Source organism: Syngnathoides biaculeatus, chromosome 1, assembly GCF_019802595.1.
Source record: "Syngnathoides biaculeatus isolate LvHL_M chromosome 1, ASM1980259v1, whole genome shotgun sequence".
Taxonomy (NCBI): Eukaryota; Metazoa; Chordata; class Actinopteri; order Syngnathiformes; family Syngnathidae; genus Syngnathoides; species Syngnathoides biaculeatus.
This window is the reverse complement of record NC_084640.1, coordinates 1,637,621-1,652,887: the sequence shown is the minus strand read 5'-3', so window position 1 is coordinate 1,652,887 and position 15,267 is coordinate 1,637,621. Positions and strand designations below refer to the sequence as shown.

Genomic DNA, 15,267 nt, shown 5'->3' with positions numbered 1-15,267 from the left:
ATAAACATTTGTTTTGTTGTTTTAACTTTGTTTGTGTTGGATGTAAGAATACCCAACTCTTCTTCTTTTCCTTTCTGCTTGTCCCGTTAGGGGTTGCCACACCGTCTTATCTTTTTCCATCTAAATCTATCACGTGCATCTTCCTCTCAAACACCCACTGTCCTCATGTCTTCCCTCACAACATCTAGCAACCTTTTCTTTGGTCTTCCTCTCGCTCTTTTGCCTGGCAGCTCCATCCTCAGCACCCTTCTACCTTGGCCATCACCTTGTAAAGCTGTGATGTAATGAGTCACGTGACCATTTTACTTCCAGACCCAAACAAAAAACGTGTTTCTTGGTCAATGTCATCTCTATGAACGTTCTCCAACAGAATGCCTCAATCCTGTGGTCCAATGTGCACAAATCGACAGAAAACCTGTTCCGATTTATCTTCCTTCGGATTCCCATTGAAAGAAACGGAAAGAAACAGGAGGCTGCACCTCATAAGGTAACTAAATCAAATAGTACAGTGAAGAAAATAAGTATTTGAACACCCTGCCATATTGCAACTTCACCCACTTAGAAATCATGGGGGGCTCTGAAATTTTCATCGTATGTACATATCCGCTGTGAGAGAGATAATCTAAAAAGAAAAATCCAGAAATCACAATGTATGATTTTTTTAATGATTTATTTGCGTGATACAGTTGCAAATAAGTACTTGAACACCTGAGAAAACTATTGTTAATATTTGGTACAGTAGCCTTTGTTTGCAATTACAGAGGTCAAACGTTTCCTATAGTTGTTCAACAGGTTTGCACACACTGCAGGAGGGATTTTGGCACACTGCTCCACGTAGATCTTCTCTAGATCAGACAGGTTTCTGCGCTGTCGCTGAGAAACACGGAATTTCAGATCCCTCTAAAGATTTCCTACTGGGTTTAGGCCTGGAGAATGGCTAGGGCACACCGTCATCCTCTTCTTAATACAGTGCAGTCGTCCTGTCTCATGTGCAGAAACACACCCCAAAGTATGATGCTACCACCCCCATTCTTCACAGTAGGGGTGGTGTTCTTGGAATGGAACTCATCATTCGTCTTCCTCCAAACTTGGTGAGTGGAATTATGACCAAAAAGTTCAATTTTGGTCTCATCTGACCACAAAAAATTCTCACATGACTCCTCTGTATCATCCAAATGGTCTTTGGAAAACTTAAAATGGGCCTTTACATGTGCTGATTTGAGCTGGGGAACCTTACGTGCCATGCATAATTTCAAACCATGACGTCTTAGTGTATTACCAACAGTCACCTTGGAAACGGTGGTCCGAGCTCTTTTCAGGTCATTGACCAAGTCCTGTCGTGTAGTCCTGGTCTGATTCTTCACCTTTCTAAGGATCATTGAGACCCCACAAGGGGCTCCGCTCCAATTGAGATTGATAGTCATGTTTAGCTTCTAATGATTGCTCCAACAGTGGATCTTTTTTCACCAAGCTGCTTGGCAATTTCTCTGTTGCCCTTTCCAACCTAGTGGAGTTGTAAAATTTTGTCTCTGGTGTCTTTGGACAACACTTTGGTCTTGGCCATGTTACAAGTTTGAGTCTTACTGATTGTATGGGGTGCACAGGTGTTTTTATGCAGCTAACGATTTCACACAGGGGCATCTTGATTCAGGATAATACATGGAGTGGAGGTGGACTTTTCAAGGCGGACTAACAGGTCTTTCAGGGTCAGAATTTTAGCTGATAGGTGTTCAAGTACGTATTTGGAGCTGTATAACACAACATACATTGTGATTTCTGGATTTTTCTTTTTAGATTCTTTCTCTCACAGTAAACATGCAATATAGCAGGGTGTTCAAATACTTATTTTCTTCACTGTACTGAGAGCCAAAGCTGTTACCCTTGAGTAATGAGTTTGAGACTCTAATGCAGGGGTGTCAAACTCATTTTTGTCATGGGCCACATTGTGGTCAGGGTTCTTCATGCAGTTAATGACCTCACACGGTGCATCTTACTCAGGATAATACATGGAGTGGAAGTGGACTTTTCAAGGCCGACTAACAGGTCTTTGAGGGTCAGAATTCTAGCTGATAGGTGTTGAAATACTTATTTGCACCTGTATCACACAAATAAATCGTTAAAAAAATCATACATTGTGATTTCTGGATTTTTCTTTTTAGATTATCTCTCTCACAGTGAACATGCACCTACGATGAAAATTTCAGACCCCTCAATGATTTCTAAGTGGGAGAACTTGCAATATAGCAGGGTGTTCAAATTCTCATTTTCTTCACTGTATATGCTGGCTAAAGTCCTATACCGTTGTACAACTGTACTAACATAGAATATCCCCATATACAGTTACTCATTCATATACATGGCCTTATACATGTTCCAGCACCAGCCCTAAACATAATTGTATCTTCGGACAAAGTCGGGAGTTTAAAAAAGTTGGCTGTGACAAACGCTAGATGGTGTCAATATTTAATTTAATATAATGATGGGTTCTCTAATTCACAAGCATATCAATTAATATCACATTGTAATGTGTGCTGTTTGAATGACTATCTTAGAGAATATTTTATGTCTTTTCAGATGCGAAGATTTGATCTCTTTTTGTTTTTGGCAGTTTGTAATGTGATTCTGCTATAATATTGTTCACAAACTTACACATAATATCAGTAAATTTATGACAATGTTAGGGGCATGGCCAAGCCACTGTCCTGGGCGGTGCTGCCTGTCAGGGGCATGGCCAAACCACAGCCCTGGGCAGTACTGCATTGGACACTAATTAGACCAGGCAATTAAGCCTTGAATGGGCCATCGGCATTGGGCAGTTCGTTGCGTTGTGTTTGTGTAGATTGAACACTGCTTTATCGCGCGTGAGTTTGGAAGTGCATTCCCTGCGTTACTGTCACGACCCATCGGAACGAAGGTAGGACCCAAATGCAGGGGTACACTGGAGACGCAGATGTAAATCGGGAAAAACATTTATTATTCAATGGTCGGGGATCGGGCAGGCAGTCAGGTGCAGCAGCGGTAGTTGGGACGTCGGGCGAAGAGAGCAGGTGAGCGGACAGGCAGGAGTCGATATACGGGAGAATGACCAAAGCAGGCAGAAGTGTCAAAGGAGTCAGGGTTACAGGGTCGGTCGGAGAACAGGCGAACACTTCGCCACACGACACTTCGGTTGAAGAAAGTCATTGCATCAAGCTTCGTTTCTGACAATGTATTTGTATTATTTGATCATCTGATTGCGCGATCCCGTTATAAGGTTTCTCCTCCTGCCGTTGAAAGATTATAGTCACTGGTTATTACTAAATCGTAACTTTTTTACTCTCATTTCAACAGCGCACCGCCAGCAGCGACCATCGACCTATCTTTCGGAGTAATGTAAGTAACACACATGCACACAGGTGTCTCCAATTTGTTCGTGTCGTATTTTAACGTCTTGGCTCCCTTCCCGCTTCAGGATAGGGCAGACATTCTACAAACTAGTGCCTGAGGGTGTCATTACACCTTTAATCGAGCCAGCGAGTTCAAAGTAAGTACTCTGTAAATCGTCTTTCCTGGCCCACACACACAGACTTGACGTTCTGATGTTTTGTTTTATTTTTTTAAGCCCAAAACGAAAAAAGCCCCCGCAAGCACCGGGCCTTACATAAGGAAGCCGCCTAACGCCTTCATGGTGTTTATGAAAGAGCAGCGACCATTTGTTAAGGCTGCTGCAGAAGGGAAAGACAGCACCACTGTCTCTCCTGGGTCAGATGGTGAGTGTGTTTGCCACCATCATGTCCTCGTCATCGCTTGTCTGCTGTCAGTTTGGGATTGCGGGCTGACACTTTGATTGTGTCCGTACGGAAGTCGCTGTCGCTGGCCCGGCAGCAGCCATATTACGCTGAATCTGAACGGCTAAGCCGGATCCACGCAGCCATGAACCCAGACTGGAACTGCAGAGACAACTATGTGAGTCCCAGATTCATTTAGTCGTGATACAGTGGAGCGCATGGAGTCAACAATTACTCGAATATATATATTTTTTTAACTTTTTGTTTGTTGTTTTTGTTTCGGGGAAAAGGCCAAAGAGGAAGTGGTGCCGTGCGGCCACCAGCCAAAATCATTTGAGCGAATATCATCTAAGCGGTAAGTACACTATATTTGAGTACCTGTTTTTAGTTACTATACATTCACCCAGAGTACTACGTTGCTCCGAAATGCTCTTTTTACAAAAACAATATATAGATGTATCTGTCACGACCCATTGAAACGGAGGTATGACCCAAATGCAGGAGGACACTGGAGACGCAGAGGTAATTTGGGATAAACGTTTATTACTCCAAGGTCGGGGATCGGGCAGGCAGTCAGGTGCAGCAGCGGTAGTTGGGACGTCGGGCGAAGAGAGCAGGTGAGCGGGCAGGAAGGAGTCAGTACACGGAAGATCGATCAAGGCAGGCAAGAGCATCAAAGGAGTCAGGCTTACGGGGTCAGTCGGAGAACAGGCGAAGGTCGGTACACACGGGTTGACGATCAGGGGTACGAGAGTGCTGGAACAGGGCATGAACCTCAACGATCTGGCGGAGCACCAGTCGTCATCGGGGTCCTATATATACAGGGGATAATCAGCCCGCATGAGGTGCAGGTGTGTGCCTCCCAATTAGCGCGGCCGCGCAGGCACCCGCACATCCCGGGCTGGAGCAGCAGGATCATGACAGTTAAAGTGTTGGTGTGCCATCATAGTCTTGTTTTTTTGTTCATGTTGCCAAGGTTTGCATCATAGTCATCGGACTGTGTTTCATGTTTTTGGACCTTGCCTCGAGCATCGCACATTTGTGCCTCTGGCTATTTTGGACTGCTTACGTGTGTATGACCTTAGGCTGGAATAAAACCACCCTCAACACCATGCCTTTGCCTGGGAGTCCTGCATTTGGGTTCAGCCCATAACAGCTACTGTGGGTCGAAGACAAAGAAAAGGAGGACACCGGATTCATCGGTAGAAGAAGAAGAGGAATACACAAAGCCTACAACTGAGTGTAGAGACTTTGAATGTTGGGATCGGAATGTTGTATGACAGGAAAAGCTCAGGAGTTGGTTGACATGATGATTAGGAGAGAGGTTGAGATATTGTGCATCCAAGAGAGCAAATGGAAAGGTAGTAAGGCTAGAAGTTTAGGAGTAGGGTTTAAATTCTTTTACCATGGAGTGGATGGGAAGAGAAATGGAGTAGGGGTTATTTTAAAGGAAGAGCTGGCTGAGAATGTCTTTGAGGTGTAAAGAATATCAAATCAAATAAAATATTGTCACATCTCTGTTTGGCCAATTATACATGATTCACTCAGTCTCGTAGTTTTGCAACTCTTCACCATTTGCACATTTGTTGCAGGCCAATAATGGCCACTTGTGTTTGCACCATTTCCACAATTGACAAAGTTTCAGATGATTGCATATACTATTCATTTTAAACTGCCCTAAATCGATAGAGGACTTGGCATCATTTGGACCATTGTCCCAAAAAAATCTATCGGCATTAGTACATTACTGGTACCCATTTTTTGCTCATACACTTTGTTTTTGTTTCTCAAATGTAATCTCTGTCAATTAACTGTCTGTTGTCATACTAGAGTAGCTTCAACTACGGAAGAAAAATTGCATGTTTCTGACATATTCTGCAAATAAAGATGATTCTGAAAACATCCGTCAGTTCTGAGATGTGAGTCATGAGACTACTTCAAAAATAACTGATTTGTCACCAGTGCAAAATTCTTTCTTTCCAATGGTGATATAATGCTAACTTCGTGGTGAAACAGGTTTTATAGTGAAGACAAAACACCTGTAGTCTGACCAATTGTAAAGATTAGTGAAAAAAATACATAATGCTCCAAATTTGGAATTATGAGGCTTCAGGCTGACATCAGCAATATCAGATCGATTTTTCTCGTTAAATTGTCACAAATCCATCCCAGCTGTGGATATTCGTGGCTCTAATTCAAAGTCCTACCACCACCTATGTTTCAAAAAAATACTTTGAGTGTTTATGTTATGAGTTTTTCATATGTGTTCCGACAGAATCCACTTTTTACAAGACAAACTATTGGGACTTGAAATGTCTAAAATGTCTTCATTTTCACACTAGATGTGGGCACAGATCCACCCAAGATGAGATCTGATTTTTCGGCCTTGCAGGTTAGCAGTCCGGTTTTCTGGACCAGCTAATTCTCTTTCATTGTTTTTATAGAATGAAGTGCAATTTATCCATCCATCCATTTTATTAGCCAGTTACCCTCACAAGGTCGCGGTAGTGCCGTAGCCAATCCCGGCTGTCAACGGGCAGAGGTGGGGTACGCCCTGAACTGGTTGTCAGCCTATCGCAGGGCACATGGATACAGACAACAGTCGCACTCACAATCACACCAAGGAGCAATTTAGAGTGTCCAATTAATGTTCCATGTTTAGGGGATGTGGGAGGAGAAAACCCACACAAACATGGGGAGAACATGCAAACTCCACGCAGTCGGGCTAGGATTGAACCATGGACCCCAAATACCGAGAGGTCTAGAGCAGCCCACCATGCCGCCAGTGTAATTTACAGTATTTATGAAAAATAAAGAGGGTTTTTTTTTTTCGTTTTATGTTTTGGTAGTCAGACTTTCTATGAGAGGCATGTATATCCATGGATGGATTTACGGCATTTTAGTGAGGAAAAGTGACCTGATATAGTTGGTGCCTCTTAATTCCAAATTTATAGAATTTCATATTTTTTTTTCACGAATCCAAACAATAAGTCAGACAAGAGGTACAGTATTTTTTCCCTCTTTTTACAAATCATTGAACAATCTAAATGGAAGCAGCTTGTTCTGTTTGATGATGCAATCAATGCAAATGGTTCAACAGCGTTTTTTGAGGGGAGGGGGCATTCCTGAAAAGTGATGCTTTTGACACCTGTGTTTTGCATTACTGTCACAGAATGAATTCAATTCATGACTCAAAACGATTTGCTATTTTATAAGTGTGTTTTAAACTGCAGGAGCTGTACATTGTTGGCCTCACAGTTCTGAGGACTGGGGTTCAAATCCCGGCACTGAGTTTGCATGTTCTCCCTGTGCCTGTGTGGGTTTTCTCTGGGCAGTATGGTTTCCTCCCACATCCCAAAAACATGCAACATTAATTGGACACTCGAAATTGCCCCTAGGTTTGATTGTGAGTGCGACTGTCTCGATGTGGCTGTGATTAGCTGACAACCAGTTCAGGGTGTACCCTGCCACCTGTCCAATGGTAGCCTGGATAGTCTCCAGCACTCTCGCGACCCTTGTGAGAATAAGCGACTCAGATGGGTGGGTGGCTGGTTTAAACTGGTAGCAATTAGCATTAGCTCTCAGTTTCTAAAATGCTGGTGAATCGTTAAAATGTGAGCTGCAACTTTTTAATTCTGTACATTGTACAAAGTGGGGATTATTTTACATTTTAAACAAGATCTATTTCATGTTAATCCTGTTTTTGAATTGATTTCCCTTCATTTCATTGGAAAAAAAACGACTTGCGTTACGAGAGTTTTTAGAGTGACCTGGGAGCGTCTTCAGAGTTGGTAGAAAAAAGGAATTGGCTTGATTTATGCTGCATGGCTCAAGAGCGACAATTTAGGATTTTTTTTTCAGTTTCTCAAGTGGCGCAATTGGATATTTTAGCACCGTGAAGATGCGCACAAAAAAAGACAGGAGGTGGACTTTCAGTACGCTTTCCCCAAAGTTTCCACCACATTTGGGTCATAGTGAAAATGGAAGCTGCTGTGATCATATCAGGATCTCATCACCGACCCGGAGAGGAAAGACCAACCTTTTCCAACTGAGGACCACGGTCTCAGATTTAGAGGTGCTGATTCTCATCCCAGCCACAGCGCTCGAGTTTTATATGGATGGCATTTTTACAAAGTCTGGTTTAAACTGATAGCCATTTGCATTCGCGACGTTCAGTTGGTGAATATTAAAAATGTGAGCTGCGGCTTTTTAATTCAGTACTTTCTGCATAGTGGGGATAACTACATTTTACACAGTAGAAGCAAATTTTCATTAATTACAATGGAAAATGACGACGAGATACGAGAGTTAATGGCGTGACCATGGAGCGTCTTCCGACGTTGTTTAAAAAAAAAAAGGAATGGTCTGGCTCAAGTGAGACAATTGAGGATTACTCCCCCCCTCCTCCTTTCTCAAGTGGTGGTCATTTTGCCGCATAGCACCGTGAAGAAAACGACAGGAGCTCGGCTGTCAGGATGCTTTCCCCACAGCCGCAGGTTGGATCAGGTCTGATGCTGTAAGGAAGGAATAGAACATGTCTTGGAGTGTCCCACAGGTCCTTTCGTTCAATGCTGTCAAATGTGTCAGAATGTGCCTAACGTGAACCACCCCATAATTAGCAATTTGCAGAATTTCAACATTATTTGGGACAGAAGAAATAGGTACGTTTGTTTTCGTGATCCTCCGAATGGATGCGTGTGTTCGAATTCAACTTCTGACAGCAAGTAAATGCTACTGGCTTCTTGTGTGTGCGTAAAAGATCACACAGGTTTCTGTAGCAACGAGCGTTTATTGGAGTCCGAGGACATGTATCCCAGTGACAGGGTATCATGTGCTGCCGCGGGTAAAAATATAGAACATCATAGATAACACAGATCAGGGATTGACCCATAACACCTTGGAGAGATGAGACAACCAATAATCTACAGTGAGTAAAGCTATCCAGTTGGCATTTGCATCGCAAGTTTGAGGAAACACAAAATAGAATGAATAAAATACACTTCTGAAAATATTCATTGTGAACCATAAGAAAAGCGAAGCAATTGATTTAAAAAAAATATGTTCATTTTTAAAATTTGAAATAAATTTATAGTCTAGTACGGCCACCTGCGGTAGCTTCTTCCGCCTCCGGTGCCTCAAGGTGCTTGAACAAGGCCGAGGTCAGGTCCATGTCTGGCCCTGCATCCAGATTCCAATCGGAAACTCCGATCTAAGTGTCCCCCGAGAAAAAGTTGGTCACGAAGTGTCTTGTGACAGCAAAAAAATATATATATAATAATAATAACGGCTAAAACCATTGGTGTCATCAGAGTGACCATCGATCTCTAAGCTAACTAGCCAGCTACAGAAACATTTTGTCCAGGTACCCGCCAAGAGGAAAATAATTAAAAAGGCCTATTGTTTCTCTCTCAGACCATCACGTTATGGCTACTCCTGTCGCAGGGACTTGCGAGATGGCTGCTATTTTAAATGCAATCGCTTTGGCTAAAAAGAGGCCATTTTATTTTCCTAGGGCCTGTAAGGGACACAATGTCGGATTGCCATTAATTAGCTAACTCGCTAGTTAGCTTAACGGATCGCTGCGCAGGTTGACAACTCTCGTCACCAAGAGTGTTCGCCGTGATTGGCGGATTGACATATTTTGGGGCGGTCGCAGTAATACTCATATAAACCAGAATCAACAAAAAATCCGAACATTCCTAGTGCAGACGAAGACGAAGATGGACAACCAAGACTGGCAGACCAGTTGGCAGATGATTAGTCCGAATTTGGGCCAGACGCTCATCAACCAACAACAGCAGGTCAGGCAGACGACGCTTGCCTTACTCTGAAAATGCGCACATATCAAAATATTGGAACACCAGGAAACTGTTTTTACATACAGTAATAATCCATCGTAATGCATACACTAAAGTAACCGTTTTTTTTTCAGGGGAGGTGGGGGTGGGGGTGTCACACGACACTTCGGTTTAAGAAAGTCATTGCATCAAGCTTCGTTTCTGACAATGTATTTGTATTATTTGATCATCTGTTATAACGTTTCTTATCCTGCTGTTAAAGGATTATAGTCACTGGTTATTACTAAATCATAACTTTTTTGTTCCATAGGTCAGCAGCGCACGCCAAAGGCGACCGTCGACCTATCTTTTGGAGGGATGTAAGTAACAAACATGCACACAGGTGACTCCATCTTGTCTCAACGTCTTGGCTCCCTTCCCGCTTCAGGATAGGGCAGACATTCTACTAGTGCCCGAGGGTGTCATTACTCCTGTAATTGAGCCAGCGATTTCAAAGTAAGTAAGTAGTAAGTAGGAAGTAGCGTATTCTCTGTAAATCATCTTTCCCGGCCCATGCACTCAGACGCTATGTACTGATACTTTATTTTTTAGGGCCAAAACGAAACAACCCCCCGGAAGCACCGGGCATTACATCAGAAAGGTGCCTAACGCCTTCTTGGTATTTATGAAAGAGCAGCCTCTTGTCATGGCTGCTGCGGAAGGGCAAGTCCCACTGTCAACAGGCTCCTGGGTCAGATGGTGAGTGTGTTTGGCACCAACACATCCTCCTCCTAGCTTGTCTTCTGTCATTTTGCCATTGCGCGCTGACACTTTGATTGAGTCTGCAGTGGAAGTCGCTGTCGCTGGCCAAGCAGCTTGAATATTACGTTGAATCTGAGCGGCTCAGCCGGATCCACGCCCCCATGTACCCGGACTGGAACTGCAGAGACAACTATATGAGTCCCAAGGAGTCAACATTTACGGAAACGTTTTTTTTTTTTAAACTTTTTGTTTGTTGTTTTTGTTGAGGGCAAAAGGCCAAAGAGGAAGTGGTGCTGTGCAGCCACCAGCCAAAATCATTTAAGCGGTAAGTACACTATATCTGAGTAACTGTTTTTAGTTACGATAAATCTACCCAGAGTACTACGTTGCTCCGAAATGCTCCCTTTGCAAAAATAATATATAGGTGTATCTCAGCAATAGTATTTCATTTTCGTCGTTAAAATTATATCGCCTTGCCTTCTGACTTTTTCAAAATTTCCTAATAAATGAAAATTTCTTACATGTATTGCACTCAAAAAATGACTTACTGGATGAACACAAATACATTTTGGTCAGGTTTTCCATCAATTCTAACTGTGCAATTCCAACACATGCCTAGTACTGTACTTCCATGTGATGTTGTATAATCGAGTTGGTCTCACAGTTAGGGGTTTCAAACTGGCAGCCCGTGGGCCATTTGTGGCCCCCAAGATATTTTGTGGCCCTCACCTTACTACGAAAGTTAAATGATAGTGCAGCCCTAAAATGTTGTATGAATGGCAATTTTACAATGTTGTGTGCTTCGCTGATGAACCGACCAATCGTGGTGAGGTTGTGGCTCTCAGGGCGTGACAAGAACCAGGTTTGATGCAAGCAGGGAAACATTTTTCCTTGACTGAAAGTTACAGTGGTGTTGCCATGTAGTTTTATCAGTAGTTTTGCACACAACTTTACACTAGCTTCTTTGCTCATCTTATTTTGTGTTAAAGAATAAAAAAATACGTTTGCTTTAAATTTCTCATTTAAATTGCGGGCATGTGTGGCCGAGCCTCAGCCAGATTGTGCCTCCAGCGGTCTGAGTTGAATTGAGTTTGAGACCACTGGGACTCTGACTCTAACTCAAATATTGTACTTCCATATTGTGTGATATCATATCGTTGGTCAACAGCATATCCTAAAAATACATCCATCCATTTTCTTAGCCGCTTATCCTCACGAGGGTCACCGGAGTGCTGGAGCCTATCCCAGCTGTCAAGGGGCAGGAGGCAGTATAGACCATGAACTGGTTGCCAGCACACCGCAGGGCACATAGAGACAAACAGCCACATTCACAATCACACCTATGGGGCAATTTAGAGTGTCCAATTAATGTTGCTGTTTTTGGGATGTGGGAGGAAACCAGACTGCCCGGAGAAAAGCCACGCATGCACAGGAAGAACATGCAAACTCCACACAGGCGGGGCCGGGATTGAACCCGGGACATCAGAACTGTGAGGCAAACGCTTTCCATCTGTGCCACCTTGCCGCTATCACACACACAAATGTTTCAAATCAAACCAATTTTAAGCAACAAATACCTGCTAGCAAGTTAATTACTCTAAAAAGGAAAATGAAAACATTTAGCACAGTTAAAGTCGACACGTGACAATGATGAAAATAATATGCTGTCATTAAGTAGTCTATTAATTTATTTCTGGCATTAGGTAGTCTATTACTTACAACACAGAGGTTCCTTCAAGCACTTTGGTACTCAAGTATCCTGGTGCTGTTGTTAAAACTGCAAAATATTTGACGAATTATTGGGTAAAAATGCTCAAAATGTCATCTACAAGACAACATTTATTAGGAATCCTTATTAAAAAAATACAACAAATAAACCCTGTTTTGGGAGGAGCGAGCAAGAGACTAATTTGCTCTTTTGCAAAAGCTGTTTACTCCAAAAAGAGAGCCTGCATAATGTTCATAAAATCATTTAAATTTGATCTGAAATCAATATAATTCATTGTATTTCTTCTTTTGCAAATGTATTTCATCTGTCCAGCTCCCATTTTTCAAACGCAAGCCCATCACTGATTCCTGTGCTGAATCAGGCATCTCAAATTTAATTTACCTTGGGGCTGCTTGAAGCGGAGCCTGGCTGAGGCGCTCATGGACTTTTGTGGAATTTAAATTAGAAGTTAGAAACAATCATATCTTCTTAACGTATTTTCTTAAACACAAAATAAGATGAAGAAGGATACTTATGTTTACAAGTTGTGTGCAAAACGTCTAAAAAAAAACCCTCTCCTTGGCAATGCTGCTGTAACTTTCTCTCATTAAAAATGTTTTCTCTGTTTGCATCAAGCCTGGTCGATGTCAAACACCCCGTAGCCATCTACCAGACCGCGATTAGTCGGCTCGTCAGCTCCGCACACAAAAATGTTAAAATGCCATCCGTACAAAACCCGAGGACCCCACTACCATTTTACTTTCATATTAAGGTGGGGGTCACAAAATATCGCCTCGTGGGCTGCAAATGGCCCGCGGGCCACCAGTTTGAGCCCCCTGGTATAAAGGGTTACACATCAAAATAGGTAACATTAACAGGTAAAAAAAAATCCCACGGTTTGTACGACCGGTGTCAGAGTTTGGTCTGCATTACCAAAAACACGTCGGACACGTTTCCAGTGAGAGTTGGACTCCCCCAAGTCTGCCCTTTGTCACTGATTTTGTACATAACTTTTATGGACAGAATCTCTCGGCACAGCATCACATCTCTGCTCTTTGCAGATGATGTGGTTCTGTTGGCTTCATCAAGCCGAATCTCCAACTCTCACTGGAGTGGTCTGTGGCTGGGTGTGAAGCGGCTGGGATGAGAATCAGCACCTCCAAATCTGAGACCGTGGTCCTCAGTCGGAAAAGGGTAGCGTGCCCTCTCCGGGTCGGGGACTGAGATCCTGATATGATCACAGCAGCTTGATGCAAACAGAGAAATTTTCAAGCAGGCCCAAATTTTCCCCGATGCTTTTCATAATTTCGCATTTAAGTGCAAAGTGGACTGCAACTTTTACATTCAGAACCAAATTCTTGACTGCCCCTCATAGTTAATACCTCTGCAAAGTGAGCATGACAACCTTAGGAAAGGCAGAATATTGCCTTGGCTATCATTTTGAAAGTAGTTTCATAACTAACGTCTAAATGTTTGTGTTTGCAGTGCATGCGCCACACTTGGCTGTACCGGTTCCAGTGTTCCCAAAATTGCTGTTCCAGCACCAGTGCCCCAAGACGTTGCTGTTCTGGCCACAGTGCCATCAGACTTTGCTGTACCGGACCCAGTGTTCCCAGACTTGGCTGGACCGGCCCCAGTTCTCCCAGGCTTTCCTGTTACGGCCCCAGTGACCCCAACAGGGCCCAACAAGGACTTCGTTTCCAGCTTTTTCTCGCGGGTTGACATGGACGTGACCTCGGCCTTATTCGGGCTTCTTGAGGAACTCGAGGCGCAGGAAGTTGTTGTGGTGGGCCGTACTAGGCTATAATTTTCTTTCACACTTTAAAAATAAACATGTATTTTTTCATCAATGGCTTCACGTGTGTATTTTATTCATTCTATTTTGTGTGTTTCCTGAAACTTGCGATGCAAATGGTAACTGGATAACTCACGAAAACAAACATTTTTCAAAGTAATTAGCGGTATTGGGTTGATTACTATAACACAAAAGGCCTGAACTGGCATGAATACCGGCCCCCCCTGTGTAGAGTTTGCATGTTCTCCCCGTGCCTGTGTGGGTTTACTCCGGGCACTCGTGTTTCCTCCCACATCCCAAAAACATGCAACATTAATTGGACACTCTAATTTGCCCCTTGGTGTAATGGTGAGTGCGACTGTTGTATGTCTCCACATGCCCTGCGATTGGCTGGCAACCTGTTCAGGGTGTACCCCGCCTCATGCCTGTTGACAGCTGTGATAGGCTCCAGCACTCCCTGCAATCCTCGTGAGGATAAGCGGTTCAAAAAATGGATGGATGGATAAATTTCCCTTCATTCTATAAAAACAATGAAAGAGAATTAATTGGTCCGGAAAACCTGACTGCTGACCTCCTGGAAGGTCGAAACATCAGATCTCATCTCGTGTTAAAAGGAAGACATTTTAGACATTTAAAGTCCCAATAGTTGGTATTGCACATATACTGCACAACCAAAAGGGGATTCTGTCTTAACGCAGATGAAAAACTCATAACGCAAACACTGAAAGTATTTTTTTGAAACAGAGGTGGTGGTAGGACTTTGAATAAGAGCCATGAATATCCACAGCTGTGAGATAGATTTGTCAAAATTTAATGAGGAAAATGCACCTGATATCGCTGATGTCAGCCTAAAGCCTCATAATTCCAAATTTGTAGTATTTTGTATTTTTTTTCACTGATCTTTACAATTGGTGGACTACATGTGTTTTGTCTTAACAATGAAGACCTGTTTCACCACAAAGTTAGCATAATATAACCATTGCAAAGAAAGAATTTTGCACTGGCGACAAATCAATTATTTTTAAAGTAGTCTCATGACTCACATCTTAGAACTGACGGATGTTTTCAGAATCATCTTCATTTGCAGAATATGTCAGAAAAATAAAATTTATCTTCCGTAGTTGACGCTACTCTAGTACGACAACAGACAGTGAATTGACAGTGATTACATTTGAGAGAGAAAAACAACGTCAATGAGCAACAAATGGCTACTAGTAATGTGCTAATGCTGATACATTTTTTTCTTTTGACAATGGTCCAAATGATGCCGAGTCCTCTATCAATTTAGGGCCAGTTTAAAATGAATGGTAAATGCGATCATCTGAAACACTGTTAATTGCGCAAATGGTGCAAACACAAGTGGCCATTATTGGCCTACAACAGATATGCAAATGGTGAAGAGTTACAAAACTACAAGAGTGAGTGCATGAATGATGGATAATTTGCCCAAAAGAAATG

The 15,267-nt window shown here is 42.7% G+C and overlaps 1 long non-coding RNA gene across 1 annotated transcript; it reads left to right on the top strand.

The window, feature by feature from the left end:
* Nucleotides 1–3,590: 3,590 nt before the first annotated feature.
* LOC133503536 (uncharacterized) lies at nt 3,591–10,966 on the top strand. Its single transcript, XR_009795760.1, has 4 exons — nt 3,591–4,122; nt 9,876–9,924; nt 9,993–10,060; nt 10,157–10,966. It is a non-coding gene; the product is annotated as an uncharacterized LOC133503536 (long non-coding RNA).
* The last annotated feature ends 4,301 nt before the right edge of the window (nt 10,967–15,267 follow it).